This window comes from Lates calcarifer, linkage group LG10 (genome assembly GCF_001640805.2).
Source record: "Lates calcarifer isolate ASB-BC8 linkage group LG10, TLL_Latcal_v3, whole genome shotgun sequence".
In the NCBI taxonomy this organism is placed as follows: Eukaryota; Metazoa; Chordata; class Actinopteri; family Centropomidae; genus Lates; species Lates calcarifer.
Genome location: NC_066842.1, coordinates 15,554,568 through 15,570,425, shown reverse-complemented (window position 1 = coordinate 15,570,425; position 15,858 = coordinate 15,554,568). Strand labels below are relative to the sequence as shown.

General features: G+C 44.4%; 1 protein-coding gene and 1 long non-coding RNA gene across 2 annotated transcripts in view; both read left to right on the top strand.

Moving 5' to 3' along the window:
• Positions 1-2,345: 2,345 nt before the first annotated feature.
• LOC127142864 (uncharacterized) lies at positions 2,346-5,287 on the top strand. Its single transcript, XR_007813955.1, has 3 exons — positions 2,346-2,565; positions 3,822-3,946; positions 4,776-5,287. It is a non-coding gene; the product is annotated as an uncharacterized LOC127142864 (long non-coding RNA).
• A 4,076-nt stretch (positions 5,288-9,363) lies between these two features.
• LOC108875256 (genetic suppressor element 1) overlaps positions 9,364-15,858 on the top strand; it is a 36,517-nt gene continuing 30,022 nt past the window's right edge. The window contains exon 1 of the mRNA XM_018664047.2: positions 9,364-10,544. The gene's annotated coding sequence lies outside the window, so the exon portion shown is untranslated. The remainder of the gene's footprint in view (positions 10,545-15,858) is intronic.

The window sequence follows — 15,858 nt, the reverse complement described above, 5'->3', positions numbered from 1 at the left end:
TATTGAGGTGTGACCGGTCATCATTCATACGGTGCACATTCTCTGAGCGACTGAATTCATATGACATGTCAAACAGAGCGTAGTGTGTGTTGTGTCTCTGCAGAGCTGTGTGTGTCACTATAATTGTCACTCACAGGATGCGGATACTTTTTAGAATTTGCCACTGTGAGGAGAATATGTGATGCTGCTCAGTTTGTGTGTGTGTGTGTGTGTGTGTGTGTGTGTGTGTGTTTAACAGGTGTTGTCCCTGCTGCTAAAAGGGCTCCATCTGGGAGTGTGCCCAGGCGGTCCCCGGTGACCTCTGACCTTGTCTGTAAACGGGGTCGGCAGGTGCTGAACACAGGGCAAAGGTCAGGAGGTCAGCTACTACGTGACTGGGCCACGATGACATTATCGAACACCGAGGCAAAATAAACCCTCTGGTAATGCAGTAACGTGGCAGTCCATAGTCCTTTCTTTGTCTTTGAAGTGTGCACGTACACGCTGTATCTCACGTTTGTGAGAAAAACTGTGTGTGTGTGTGTGTTTGAACAGAGTGGAGTAATCCCTTTAAATCTCTTTAGCTGTTCTGATCCATACTTCAGAGCATCGGGGGCAGTATGGACAGCAGCTGTCTGTGAAGGGTGTGTGACCCTCGCAGCACAGAGGACACAGAGGGAGTCGTAACACCGCCTGACCTCTGACCTCAGCTCAGAGGATGTCACACACACTGTTTACTGTAGAGTGTGGATTAAACTAGACATCCCATTACTCTGTACGATCCTCCAACTCTCTCCTGTGTATGTGTGTGCACATGTGTGTTTGTGTGTGTGTGTAGTACTCCTGTCAGCATGACACTGAAGTGAAAAGACAAGTGTCACCGAGCCATTATGTCAAGAGAGCGAGAGCTAGAGAGAGAGAGAGAGAGAGAGAGAGAGAAAGAGGGAGGGAGATAGTTGGGACAAGACAAACGTGACAAATGAGGAGCGATGAGCGAGATGTGGGTTGAGGTGTAGAGGCGTTGATGTGTGTGTGTAGTAGTGACAATAAAAAAAGGAGAGAGGGAAGATAAAGATGGAGGAACAAAGGATGGAAGGATAGAGGAGGAATGAATTAAGTCAATATGCAGAGGAGTGAAAGAAAGGGGACTGCGATCAGTCAAATCCTGAGCTGTAAGATGAAGGTTTTGACTCAAAGTATTCTGTTTTCCTTTTCTTCTTCTACAGCCTGGGTCTCATTTTTACAGATCTGGCCATCTTTTCCATCAGCTATGAGAACATTGTGCTCACCGAAGTAATGGCTGAGATCCAGAGGCATTGTGACATTGCTACAACTAAGACCAATGGGGCAAGAAATGAGCAGATAAATGGTCAGACATCTTGTAAACAAGCCAGCAGTTTAACCAGGAAGTGAGAGGAGGGGAAGAAAAGAAGAGCAGGTGAATGGAAAAAAGAGATCCGGACAATGTGGGCTCTAATAACATTAGGCTGAGTCATATCTGAGGAAGGAAACATAGTAGAGATATTTGAACAGGAAATGACAAAGAACAGCACAGTTACATTTGACACCAATGACATAAAGAAAGAGAATAATATGATAGGAGCTCCAGAGCTGGGGAGGAAAATAATTTCCTTTAGAGGGTAATACTGTATACAGAGAAAGGGGGTGAGGAGAGTGGGAAGAAAAAACAATTAAAAAGGAACAAGACAGAGATGGATTCTGCTGAGAAAACAGCACATTGAAAAATCGGCCAGATAAATGATATTATCCTTCAACCTTTTTGTTCTGTCGGGCTAACCTGGGAGTTTGTCAGGCTTATTTTTAGCCATATCACCACCAGCCAAACTAGGAAAATAAGATCCAGGTTGAATAAACCTCACGTATCCTGTAAAACATCCCTGTGTGTGTGTGTGTGTGTGTGTGTGTGTGTTAGCTCAATACCTCGGATCAGTGTATCCCAGTTTGCCCTGGACTAGTGTGTGCCAGTGGGATGGAGCGCGTCATTAAACACTTTTTCATGTAGTGTACACACACACACACACACACACACAGAAAAATGGGCTTGAAGACATGCAGTGACACATATGCAAATACACAAACACACACATAGTCATCATGTCTCCTCTTCTCTCCTCCCTCAGCGTGTTGCTCAGCTTGTGAACTCTCAGTTACAACACCGAGCCTTGTTTTTATGCTGCATAAATTGATGTGTTCTTGTAATTTGTGCCCCCCCCTCCCCTTGAGTGTATATTTCACCAACCCAGCGCCGTTGTTGCTGTTGTCTCTGTGTGCTTTATATGTGCTAAGCTTTTCCTCCCCTCTCCTCTTCTCCTCTCTCTCTCTTCGTTTGCTTTCCTCCAGGGCTGATGTGATTTAAGACTGTGCTTGAAGAATGAAGACCGGGCCGTTATCTGCCTGTTATTGATGCGAGCCGTAACTCTCACTGTCCACACTCCACAGGCAGATGGAAAAGAGAGACGGAGGGCTGCTGCTCTAGAAGGATGGGTGGATGGAAGAAAAGAAACAGAGGAGGGCTAATGCCAGCAGACTGATAGCTTTCCCTGTAATGTTCAGACTTCAGACTGTGTGAGTTTTTTGTGGAGTCATGTAAAAACAACAGTGTGCACATTATAAAAATGCACAGATTTTACCATTTCCCCCCACCCTGCAGCTCTCCCCTTTCTTTTTCTTCCACCCTCCCTCCTCTTTCCTTCCTATTTCCCCTGCTTTCACCCCCTCCCCTGTCCCGCTCTCCCCTCTCTCCATCTGTACATTATGTAGATGTCAATAATTTAGCACAGGATTTAAGAATTCAGTGCTTAACAACAGGTTAAGATCTTTGCTATAAAAGCCATAAAATATGCATTTGTGAATAAAATATGATTCTGTCTCTTTCAAAGCAGCTGAAACCTGTCAAGATTGCCATTTGTTTTCTGACAGTATCGCGGTGAAGTGACAGTTCAAAAGCGGGGGTTTGTCTTTATCTTGGCAGGTTTTCAATCTTTGCTCTATTTCTGCACACCGCAGAGCATTATTTTGTATCCATTGTTTTGTAGACTGTCTTTCATCTCCAGGGCTTTGTTGTTTTCTCACTCTCTCGCCGTCTCTCTCTCTCTCTCCCCCTCTTACATCGTGACTTCTTCTCTCTTTTTTTCCCTCCCTACTCTTTTACAGTTTCATTTTGTATTGTACAGTAACAGGAGCATTGGGCTTGAAGAACATGAACAGCTAACACATCCCACTCTAACTGCCCCTCAAACCTCCAATCACCTGCCTCATAAAAAAACAAAAAACAAACAAACAAAAAAAAAAACAACGCCCAGCTCTGCATACACTGGCACTTCCTTCTCCTCGCTTCCTATTTCTCCTGCCATCCTTCCTCCCTCCTTGCTTTTCCTCCCCTTCTCTCCCTCCTTTTTCTGCTAACACCTCCCTCCTCCTCCTCCCCCTTTACCCCACAGGCCTAGAGATCATTTCTTTGTTCCTGACATCTGTTTTGTTGGGTGATTAATTGAGATGAGCATGTGGGGTGAAGGCCTGTAGAGGGTGAGCTCAGACCCCCCAGGTAATGTGCATGTGTGTGTACGGATATGTGTGAAGGTGTGTGAGTGTGTGTGTGTGTGTGTGTGTGTGTGTGTGTGTGTGTGTGTGTGTGTGTGTGTGTGTGCTGGCAGCAGAGATACAATAAACCTTGATCTGGTTAGTTAGTGCAGACTGCCAGGATTTCCCTCAAGAGCCTCGCAATATGAAAAATTTGAATATCTGTTATCTTGATAAAATGTTTAAAAACTGCTTTGCCTCACCAGAAATCTCCTACGTCTTTCCTCTGTGTTTTATTTCAGCAGCGTAAGATGTTAAGTGACAGCTGACTGACAAGTGACAACACCAGCGGCACACACCAGTATGCCAGATATCTCAGGAGGCACAGCTGTGATTTGCAGGAAATCATGATACAATATAACTACTGGTATGCATCACTCTACATCTGTCTGATATGAACAGTACACAAGATATACAATGATAAACAGAACAATTTATTAAGTGAATCCTTACAAATGACTAATCTGTAAACACTGGAGATAGACAAATCTTCACAGTGATGATTAAAAAAAAAACACATAGCACTTTTGTTGTTATCCATAATCAGTGCATCCTCTGGCTGGTCACATACTTTTTCTGTAAAATTTAATATTAATAGGAATATGTTGTTTTCAGCCACAATGGATAAACTATATTTAAAATAATTATTAATAATAATTGTTGTGTGATCTCTCACATTGTCGGTCAAAATGGATAAAGTGCTGAAAGGAAGTGGAGATAACAGTCATGGAAAATGACTGAAAAAATTATCTGGTTATCAAAACAGTTGCTTATTTTTATTTTTATTCATTTATTTAAATTTTCAGTAGATCAGCTAATATGATTATGTAACATTCACTCATTGCTTCAGCTCTAGTTATTATATGACTGAAGTTCTGTACTATTATCTGGTGAAGAAGGCCTTAGGACAAAGTTGAAACTCTGAAAAAAGCCAGTGAGTTAGTGTAAATATAATAGTGTCTGATTCCTTACAATGAAACTTACATTTGAACTCCTAAATATCTTCATGAGTAATGCAACACATGTTCCTCTCTTTATTTTTCTGCTAGTTATGATTCATAACTTGACATTGACATTACTAAAGTGACAAACATGAAATTTATCAAAGACAAATACTGTATGTTTAGCAACAAGACATCCGTATCACCTGTTCTCCTCTCTTTTCTTCTGCCTCTTTGTCCTCTCACTTTCTACAGATGCTCCTCAAAAGAATTAGATGTGAGTGAAAGATGTATTGACAGTCTCATTTTGTGTACAAGAAATCAGAGAGAAGGGTCAGTGTGTGTCTGAGGTAGTGATTTATGATCCTTCGAGGTCAGAAAGCATCAGAGGGGAGAGAAGCAGGTTTAGAGGCCACAGAGCAAGGTCAGAGGTCAACTCAGTGGTTTAGGCCAGGGCAGTGAAATGTGCTGAGAGAAGTTCAAAACTCTCCTGGGGAGCTCTGCCCTGATGTGATCCTGGCTGTGGGAGGGTATGAGTGTGTTTCCCCCCCTGAGGGGAACGTAATCAATGTGGCACTGCAGAGGGTGGCACGACAAGGATGGGACCTGACCAACCCAGAAGGGGCTGCAGGATGGAGGAGGAGATACATACAGAGATAATCACTAGATATCACCATCTGGGTGGACAGAGCAGGGCCAAACAAAGGCATGCACTGCAACACATATCTGTCACAACACACACACACACACACACACACACACACACACACACACACACACACACTGAGGGCCAATGTCACAGCAGCAGGCTAATTTCCCACTCAGTGTGTGTGTCTCAGTGTGCTGTTAGACTTGCAAATGGACAGATGGACTAAATAGATAGATAGATAGACAGATAGATAGATAGATAGATAGATAGATAGATAGATAGACAGACAGACAGACAGATAGATAGATAGACAGATAGATAGATAGATAGATAGATAGATAGACAGACAGACAGACAGACAGATAGATAGATAGATAGATAGATAGATAGACAGATAGATAGATAGATAGATAGATAGATAGACAGATAGATAGATAGATAGATAGATATCTGAATTTCAAAAATTACCTTATTAAGAATCAGATCATTTAAAAACATTCAGTTGTACAATCTAGAGGACATATGTTAATTTTCTCCTGTGAAGAAAAACACAGAAAAACATACATAAACATATAGACTCAGATGTACATAGTGTGTGTACATGTACATAAACATCAATAGAAACACACACAGTCACAAGACCGAATGTCACAGCAGCAGGCTAATTTCCCACTCAGTATGTGTGTCGCTTTGCTCTGCTCATACTTGCAAACGGACAGATGGACAGAGGAGGGAGAGAGAGAGAGAAAGAGAGAGAGAGTTTGGAGGTGGAGAAGTACAGTGAAGCCCTGTGGCTCAGGCCCATTAACAGTCGTGATTTATGCCGTTCTGCATGCTGTGGTGGGACAACGTCAGCCTAGTCTCTCTCTGTGTGTGTGTGTGTGTGTGTGTGCTGATTCAGGGCTTCAGCAGGCCACACTCTGATAATACATGTCTATGTGAGCATGCATGAATGGCGTGTTTAGGATAGCTTCGTGGCCAGACAGGCACCAGACAGCCTGAGTCCAGAGTTTAGCTTGGGGGCTAAAATAAGGGTTTTTTTGATTTTGGGGGCGGGGGCACTTACCGCCCATTTCATCCTCATTTGCCTGCACACATATGGAGACCAAGAGCATCACACGTATGCCAGCATGCACCACACAGACAAAGACACACAGACCAAACCAGTCTAAATCTCCCAAACCTCAATAAGCTAGCAGTTTAGGGTGTTATTACTGAACGTCTGAGGCTGTGTCATAAGTTTGGAGGAGAGGAGACAGTCCTGTGATTTTGCTGCCTTCTGGATCATTTGTAAGTGTTTCTATAACAGACTAATGCTGACGGTGGTGTGGATACGATTTCATGTCCCAGCAGTTTTAACTTAATTTCTCTCTCTCTCTCTCACTTGAGGTCACAGTGAACCCATCAGTGTCCAATTAAATCCCTGATGCTGTGGAAGACGCCGAGGAGCTGATGAAGAGGGGAGAGGAGAAATGATGAGAGGGATACGTTGAAAGAAGCGTCCTCTGGTTTCTCTGTACAATATGTGCATAATGACTTCCACTGACAATTAACTTTGACGCAAACCCTCCACCCTCCCACTACCCACCCCGTTGTCTCCCCCACCACCTCATCCTCCGCTCTCCCCATCCCTGATTCGCCGCCTTTTAATCTTCATTCCTCCCTGTCGTCTCTTGAAACGTCTTTTCTGAAACCGACTTGAGCAATGACAAATATACTTACGATTCCTCTCGTCAACACGCATTCATGTACACACACTGACACATAGATAGACCCCCCCACCCCCCCCACCCACACCCACACACACACACACACACACACACACATACATACTTTGTGAGTGGATACAGAGTGACTGGGTAATGAGGCTCACTCACTCGGGGTCAGTGACCCCACCGGGGCTGAGACTGGGGGGGGGGGAGAGAGAAGGGAAGGAAAAGTAGAAATAACAGCAAGATGGAAGAGGGTTCTCCCCCCTCCCCTTCCTCCCCCCATCATTTCTCTTCCTTGATTTGTCATCGTCTCTGTGTTCCTTGTCAGTAGTGAGAGAGCTGCATGGACGCAGGGGAGAGAAGGAGTGGGGTGGGGTTGGGTGGGGGCAGAGAGAGAAAATGTTTAAGTGCTGATGGCAGACCCTGGTTGCTGCTGGGACCGGGGTGTCAGCTCTTATTCTGCCACAGCATGCATCTGACAGGCAAATGATAGAGAGAGAGCCAAGAGGAGGGGTGTGTGGGTGAGGGTTTTGGGGGGTAGGGTGGGGGGTGCTTCTTGTGTCTGTTTTGGATACAGAAGAAGAGCTCCACTAAGGAGAAAGGAGGTACTGTGGGAAGGGTGAGGCTGTTATTTCATTAACCACAGCTCTAAACTCTCTCCCTCCTCTTCTTCACATCCTCTCTTTTTTTTTCTCTGCCTCCCCCCTCCCGTCCGCTCACCCCTCCTTGTGATAGATTGAGTTATACTGCTCCCTCGGTGACAGGCATTCCCTCACGTTTCCACGGCGATGAGGTCAGAGGTGGGCGCTCGTTATTGGCTGTAGTCTGTAATCATCACAGATCGTGCTGTGTGTTTGTTGGCCCTCCTCCTCCTCCCCCTCCTCTCTCGACCTCTCTGACCCTGCTCCGTGCAGCAGAGCATGACCCCGAGGGGCCAAAGGGTCTCGACTGTCTCGACCTGGAGGTCAGGGGTGTTCACAGAGTGTTTGCGGACGTGTTATTGTGTGTACTTGGGCTGATCGTACAGGAAAAGCAGACAAATGAGAGTGAGATAAGTTTCTGAATCAGTTGCAAAAGAAAATGAAAAAAACAAATGAAAAAATGAATGACAAAATGACAGAAATGAAAAACAATATTAAAAACATCTTGACAACCATACTCTCCCATCACACACACACACACACACACACACACACATACACACACCCCCACTCCTCCCTCTTCTCCTCAGCCCCCACACAACCACCTCTCTTGCTGTTTCCTTGTATTCTTTATCTCTTCTCCCCAGTCTGCCCCCACTGTCAGTTTGTGGTTGGCTGATGTTTCACAACTGCTCTCACAGCTGTTGATCAGTGTGTGTTTATGTGTGTGTGTCTGTTTGTATGCATGTGTGTTTTATTTTTCTGTATTTGTGTGTGTGCATGAGTGCAGGTTTGCATGTTGGTTTGCACGCCTAATGTGCATCCTTGTCCGTGTTTACACGGAGACAGACGGGGTTATAGATAGCTCTTTGAGACCCTTGTGATCAATCTTATCACCACCAAACTTCCTCCTCACAACTCCCAGAGAAGAGGAGAGAGGTACAGAAAAAAGAGAAGAAAATAGAAAAGGAGAGGAAACAGGAAGAGAGGGGTGAAATAACTGAGACAGGAAAATATGGCATTAAATTTGAATAACATGCCTGTGTCCACCTACATTCTTATGCTTGTGTGTGTGTGTGTGTGTGTGTGTGTGTGTGCAATGAAGCAGGCGCTGTGTGGCTATGTGGCTGCATGCACCATATGTGTGTAAGAGAGGAAGTGACAGAGAGAAACGAAGGCTACTGTGTGGAGATGGAGACAGTGATAGAGCGGGCCAGGTTCCTCCGGGCTGCCATGGACACAGAGACTGAAACCACGAGCGACAAAGAGACGCCCCAAAACGGCACCGCTGACATTATACCACCAACGAGCAGAACACCACAGAACCACCTCAAATAATTGCTCCTAATGGCAGATCATTCCCCTGTGATGCAGCTTGGTTTGATGCTGCTGTGTGCATATATGTGTGTGTGTGTGTGAGTGTGGGGGGGGGGGGGCAGTGGTTTCTGGCTCCATAATGTGGCTGTGATAGAATTGGGTCTCAGTGACAGTAGATAGGACGTTAGCTCGCCAAGAGTGGACAGTAATTGATGGAAAGCTCGGCTAACGTGATGTGTCAGACATATGAGGCCTGTCTAATCAATGGGAGCATGTGACCGGTTTTGGGGCTATGTGTGTGTGTGTGGATGATACAGTTATGCTGGTCACATCATGGTATGCACCACCGTGTCTGCGATCCAAAGCAGCAGACTGTTTTTTTTTTTTTTTTGTTGGTCAGGACTGGAGGCTGAAAAAGAGGAGAGGAGGAAAGAGAGGAGAAGAAAGGGAGATCTGAATGAAGCAGATGCTTAAGGGCAGGTTTTAACCCTCCCTCCCTCCCTGCTCTAAACACACACACACACACACACTTTTTCCTTCCCTTCACTCTCCCTTCCTCTCTCTCCCATGATGAATCAGCTGTCACTCAGGCACCAGTCCAATCTACTGATAATGAGAACTGCATCAACACCCTCTCGCCTCTCTTCCTCCCTCTTTCTCTTTCTCTCAATCTCTTTTTACTCTCTCTCTCTCTCACACACACGCACACACATGCATACACACACACCGTCCTTCCTCCTCTCTTCATATTTCATGCACAGACACGTGTGCGCGCCACACTCACATAAACTCATTCATCTCTCCCTCACTCATCCGTCTTATGATTCTCCTCCCCTCTTTTTTTCCTTCCTCCCACCCTCCCTCTTTTCTCTCCCTGCTTCCCTCCCTCCCTCGTCCCTCCCTCCCTCCTCCTCTGTGCATGCTGAGCTGAGCAGTCAGTGGTGGGACTGAGGCAAAGGAGGGAGGATAAAGCAAGAATAGAGACAGAAAAGAGAACAGAGGCAGAGAAAAACAGATCATTATATAGCAAACGAGCAAGAGGCTGCTGAATGAATAACAAGGAAAGGATTACAAAGCACAGGACTAAAAAAAGGAGAGGACGCCGGCTGAAGACTCTCTACTCTCTCTCCTCTCTTTCTCTCGCCCCCCCCCCCCCATCCTTCCTGTCACCCTCCCAACTCTCTCAGAGGCTCTCCCTTCCCCAGCGATCTCCTCAGTAAAAGATGGCATGAGTACACTGTCACCCATCCTCAGCCTGTGGAGTATTTTCTCTCCTCGCTGTCACTCTTTCTGTCTCTTTCTCTTCTTCTTGTCTGCTTTCCTCTGATCCCCCACCTACACCTCCACCCCCACCCCAACCCTACCTGTCCTTGCTCTTCTACACAGGGTTCAGTCCAGAGGGTGGAGACGAGGGGAGGGAGCTAGACAGAGGCTGACCTCTCCCTTCCTCCCTTCCTTGCACACCCGCAGGGCCCAGAGAGAGAGAGCGAGAGAGAGAAAGCGAGGGAGCGAGTGAGAGAGCCGGAGCAGGGAGCCGTCTGATGACTTACACCAACAACGAGCTCCTTAACCCGGCTGACCGCAGCCTGATCCCCCTGCCCGCCCCCTCCCTGCCTCCTGTAGCCCAGACTCTTCTTCTTTGAGTCAGTGGAGGAGTGATCCAGGACCATGTTTGGATTAAAGACTCCACACTTCTACCTCCCAGGTAGGATTCATTTTTTATTCAGCATTTTATGTTTTCTGTGGACAGCTCTGTGCTGGTATTCCTCGCTCTGTCAGACTGTATCAAACTGTATGCTGGTCACATGGCTGAGGGAGAGTGAATTTCCCTTTCATTCAATCATTCTTTCAAGGCATAATTAATAGCTTGAGCGATGTCACATTGATTTACTGTCTCCTGCCAGGTAAGGAGAGTTACCTTGTGCTTCTGTAATGGTCATGAAAACTGCAGCCACTGTGGTGAATAGTCTTTTTGTTATCCATTGATTTGATCATTTTAAAACAGAGATTTCCCAGAAACTGTTGTCACTAATATTTCCTCAAGGAACATTAGTAGTTTTTCATTCTTAATAATATCTGCTGATTGTGTTGCTCCAAATCTATACCACATGCCTTTAGTTATGTATTTCCTTTTTACCAGTATTGTGAAGGTTGTATCTGCAGTTTGGATATCTGTTGTAATGTAGGCAACACTGTCTGTGTGCACCTGAATTTTCAAACATTTTACTAGTTTTCTAGCAAAACAAACGTTAAATGCTGGTTAATTATAAAACGGAGTGAGTGTATGCAGTGGACAAAAATGACAAAACTAAATAAAATAGAACTGAAAGGATTAGCTACTCAACTGAAAATGTATTTTTGTTTTTGTGATCATCAATTTATCATTTAAGTACATTTTTAAAGTAAAAATGCGAAAACTATCATTGAATATTTGCTCATTTTCTTGGTTTTATTTATATGTTTTTGTATTTTTGGCTGTTGGTTGATCCTAACAAAGTATGTAAATACATCAGTTTTTTTTATACAGTCTTCCTATTCGCCCGGCAGCATGAATGTCTATTGTCTGTAGTTGTGTGATATGTGAGAGAGTGTGGCCAGTGTCAGTGTGAAGACAGGTGTGAGGTTACCTGAGAAAGGTGCTTAAACATGCCTGATGGCAGGATGACAGTAAGACACCAGGAAGTGAAAGCAGAAATGGGGGATGGGGTAGGGATGTCAGAGAAAAGGCAGTGTGAGGAGGAGAGTTAAAATGACGAGGAGGGGAAAGGTGTGTAAATGTTCATTTCACCAGTGAAGGAAATGGTATAGGCGGTAATGTCTGAAACAGAACACTGTTTCCTTGAAGACAGACCATGTCTTTCCCCTGACCCCTAACCCTGATCTCTGACCTTGTAGTTGTCTAGGCCAGACTGTGGTCAATGATTAAAATCCCTGCTGTGGCAAAAGGTGAAAAGCTGGAGAGGGAGGGGGTTGACACAAGAGGGAGAGAGAGAGAGAGAAACAGGGCGAGAAGCAGGGAGGGAGGGATGGATGGGGGGAATTAGAGGGCGGAGGGCAGATTAAACAATGTTCTTTGCCTTGTGAATCTTTCATGCTGGTTTTTGAATTATACATCTGCTTTCATAAATGATTGAATCAGAGTGATTATGTGGTGCTTTGTCATTGTTTGGATATCTCTCTGTGCGTTTGTGTGTATGTGTGTGTGTGTATGTGTGCGTGTGAACTAGAGAGGAGGAAGAAGAAGAAAATCTCTTCAGGAAGCAACAACCCCCCCACCCCCACCCCGCCTCTCCTCATCCCTCCTCTCTCTCCACTCTCGCTTTCATCCTCTTTTTTTTCAGTTTCCGAGGTCTCTCTTAATGTCTGTGTAGTGTGTGTGTACTTTTGAATGTCTGCATGCGTGAGTGTGTGTGTGTGCGAACTTGATTGTGTTATCGTGCATGTGTGTAAATGGGTTTTTGTCATAGCTGGCACCTTTATGTGTGTGTGTGTGTGTGTGTGTGTGTGTGTTGTGTGCACCTGTCTGCTGTGTGTGTTTATGTGCACATGTTTTTGTGTGTGTGTGTGTGTGTGTGTGTATGTATGTGTGTGTGCTCTCATCATTCACACACTGGAAGATGCCCCAGCCCCCCTCCTGGTCCTAACTGCCGTTGCTGTGGAGACAGTGTCAGCCACACGCTCACTCCTCAATGATCATTTGACAATGTAGGGGGTGAGGGGTAAAGGATGTGTGTGTGTGTGTGTGTGTGTGTGTGTGCGTGCAACGTGGAGCGATTACTGTGTGATTAGTCAGGGTAGAAGGAGTGGAGCAGAGTAAGGATGAGAGAGGAATTGAGATTAGAGGCAACAATAGAAAATCAGGTCAATGATACATATTATCTACATGAAAATCTTTCGTAAAACCATCCATCAACAGGAAAAAGAAAAAAAGTGTGAGATGGAAGACATGACAGAGAGATAGAAAGAGGATGTGTGTTTGTCTGCTACATTCACGCGTTGTTACCCAGAGCATACCATGACCTTAACATGGTATCATAAAGAAAAGAAAGTGGCATTTTGCTATCTCCCACTGTCTAGACCCCCTGGTGATATGCACCACACACATTACAGCAGTTTACTGTTTTCCTTCAGTGACTTGTCAGTTGATCACGATCCAAATGTCTTTTCAGAAATTGTATTTTCTGAAATCAAAATGTATTCCCAGGAGAGGGAGCATCAGTGTTGCTGGGAGTTTGGAAATCATGGAGTAAACAAAACCAGCTTTTACAATATTTAAAGGATAAGGCTGGCGATACTATATTCCTCTTGTCAACAAATCCCTTGAAAGTGTGTTAGTCTGTTTCTCAATACATTTCGACTTCTTTACCCTGCCTGTGATTCTCAGGCTTAAACCCATGTATTACACCTGAAAATGTAAATCTCTAAAAACTATGTGGAGGAGTACGAGGAGTAAGTAATATATTTTTGGGGACTATATGAGCTGCGGATTAATACACATTTGGTCCTCCAGTGAGTATTTGCATGATTTGATTCACTCACAATAAATTACAGTGTCCATGGTCGTCATTATGAAGGAATGTGTTTTTCAGTACAACAGTGTGGCTCACTGATGTGTTTTTAATAGTGTTTGGACAACAATGGAGCTTTATGGCGCAGAGGAATAAGCTACATCAGGCTTTGGCTACACGGACAATACTTAGTTAGTAGAATCAGTTCATTGTTAGTTTTGGTCTTTTCATGGGATTTGTTGACAATAAGAAAAATATTTATGAGATTTATACTTTAATATTATTTGCAGAAGCCCCAGCAGGCTGAGATAATTCATCTCCAGTTCTTACAATGTCACCAGGTCAAGCCCCGCTCAAATGTCTCCATGAAGAATGGACCCGCACTGTGACATTTGTGTTTCTGTCCATGTATACATCCACTCACGTGCACACGCGCGCACATTAACCGTGGCAAGTCGATAGGGTAAGAAAGCTAGGTTGTTGGGGTGTGTATTAGCCTGCCATATTTATTGGCTGCTGTGGTATTTTCGGGGGCTGGGCAGCTCTGTTCGACTTGACCTCTGCATTGATTTCCATGATACGTGTTAGAGCTACAAGGACACTGTGGCTTTTGATTTATGGCAGATGTCACATGGACATACACAAACTCACACACACACATGCACATAATACAACACACACACACTTCTCACTCAGCCTCAGGCTCTTGCACTGTCAGCGTGGCATTTGATAACTTCACTCTAAATATTTTTTCTGCATTTGTCGGCAGCAGCAGCAGCAGCAGCAGCAGCAGCAGTTCTACATACACAAATAAAAAGTAATGTTTGTGAGTGTTGTGGTGGCGAGAGAGAGTGTCCAGGGGTGCAAAAGAGAGGAATAACAGCAGAAAAAAATTTATTAAGATAAAAAATCAAAACACAACTCAAGTTCAGTGTAAACTTATTTCAAGCTGCTTTAAATGTTGATGATGTCCAGTGTTGTTTTGTGGCAGTGACAGACTAAACTAGTCCTGATAATCATGACAGATAGAGGATGCCCTGGTTGAGGATCAGTGTCACTTAATTTCACTCTCTTGCTTCCCAATTATTATTATTTTCCTGCTTCCCACTCATTTCTTACCTTCCTGTTTTTCATTTTTACCTTGGTTAAGATGCTAGGTGGGCTCTGTGTGGTGGCGAAGCCAGAATCCAATCTCTGCTTTTCAGTCCTTTATTATATTTAAGTAGGACACGAGATGTTGAGTGTAACTAAAACATATACATATGTTTATGTTTTAGTGGGTGGAGAAGCTCCTGGCATGCACACACGTGAGTGTGTTTGGCCATATTTCCATTCTGTATGTGTGTGGAGAGTCTTTGTGTATTCATGTAGGAGGCTGAGATGGGTGCTGCCTCAAAGGAAGCTGCTGTCAGACTCTCCTTTGCTGTTAATTGTGTGCGTATGCATGTGTGTGTGTGTGTGTGTGTGTGGGTGCCTCTGTCTTTTTGCACTCAACTGTGTGTGTGTGTGTGTGTGTGTGTGTGTGTGCTCGCTAGCGTGTGCTGATGAAAACAGGGTCGCGGAGCTCCACCTCAAGGGCACTGTTATTAATGAGATGAATAAAAGAGCATGACAACAGCTTGATAACACAGAGGAGATAAAAAAAACCCCACACACATGCACATACACACAAACATCATATGGGAGCTGGGTGACTTTCTCCTGCCAAGAAAGAAAGAAAAGGGGGGAAAAAAAACAAGAATAAAAGTGCAAAAACAACCATAATCTATTTTTTATGTTTTCTATCCTCCAGAGACGGTGAAAATAAACCTGAAGAAAGGGTGTAAAAGAAAAGGGATGAATAAAACAACGTGTTTGGTAATGTCTCAACCAGAAAACAAACAAGTGAGCAAGTGAGCGAACCATCCTAATTGGTCAAAGAGCTGGTGTCACTAATGAGCTCTTAATTAACAGAGGACTCACTTAAAGCACATGTAGACACACACACACACATACACACACACACGCTCAAACAGGCAAACATGCCTCCTCTGTGATGTTTACTTTCACTTAGCAGAAAGCTTTGATGTGAGATCTAACATGCAAGCATACAATCATGCAAAGAATGCACACATGCAAACACGCACACACACAAGCAGACTCACACACACACACACACACACACACACACACACACATGCAGACATGTATGTGCAGCCCGCCTGCTCACTGAGCTGAGGAGATTGGGATAAATGCCAACAGATTTTGACCTGAGGTGATAACGACAACTCCTGGTAGCTCATTCACACACAAACACAAACACACACACATACACTCACACACACATACACACACAGACATAACATGCACATGCTCAAAGTGCACACATACATTAACACACAGAGTAAAACTGTAATAAGCAGCTCGGTGTATGATAACGAGCAGATGGCAGGAGGATTAGCCAAATGAAAATACAGCAGCTAAAATTTGCCAGCATTAATATCTTTTACGGGGAGGTGGACTTCTTAACAC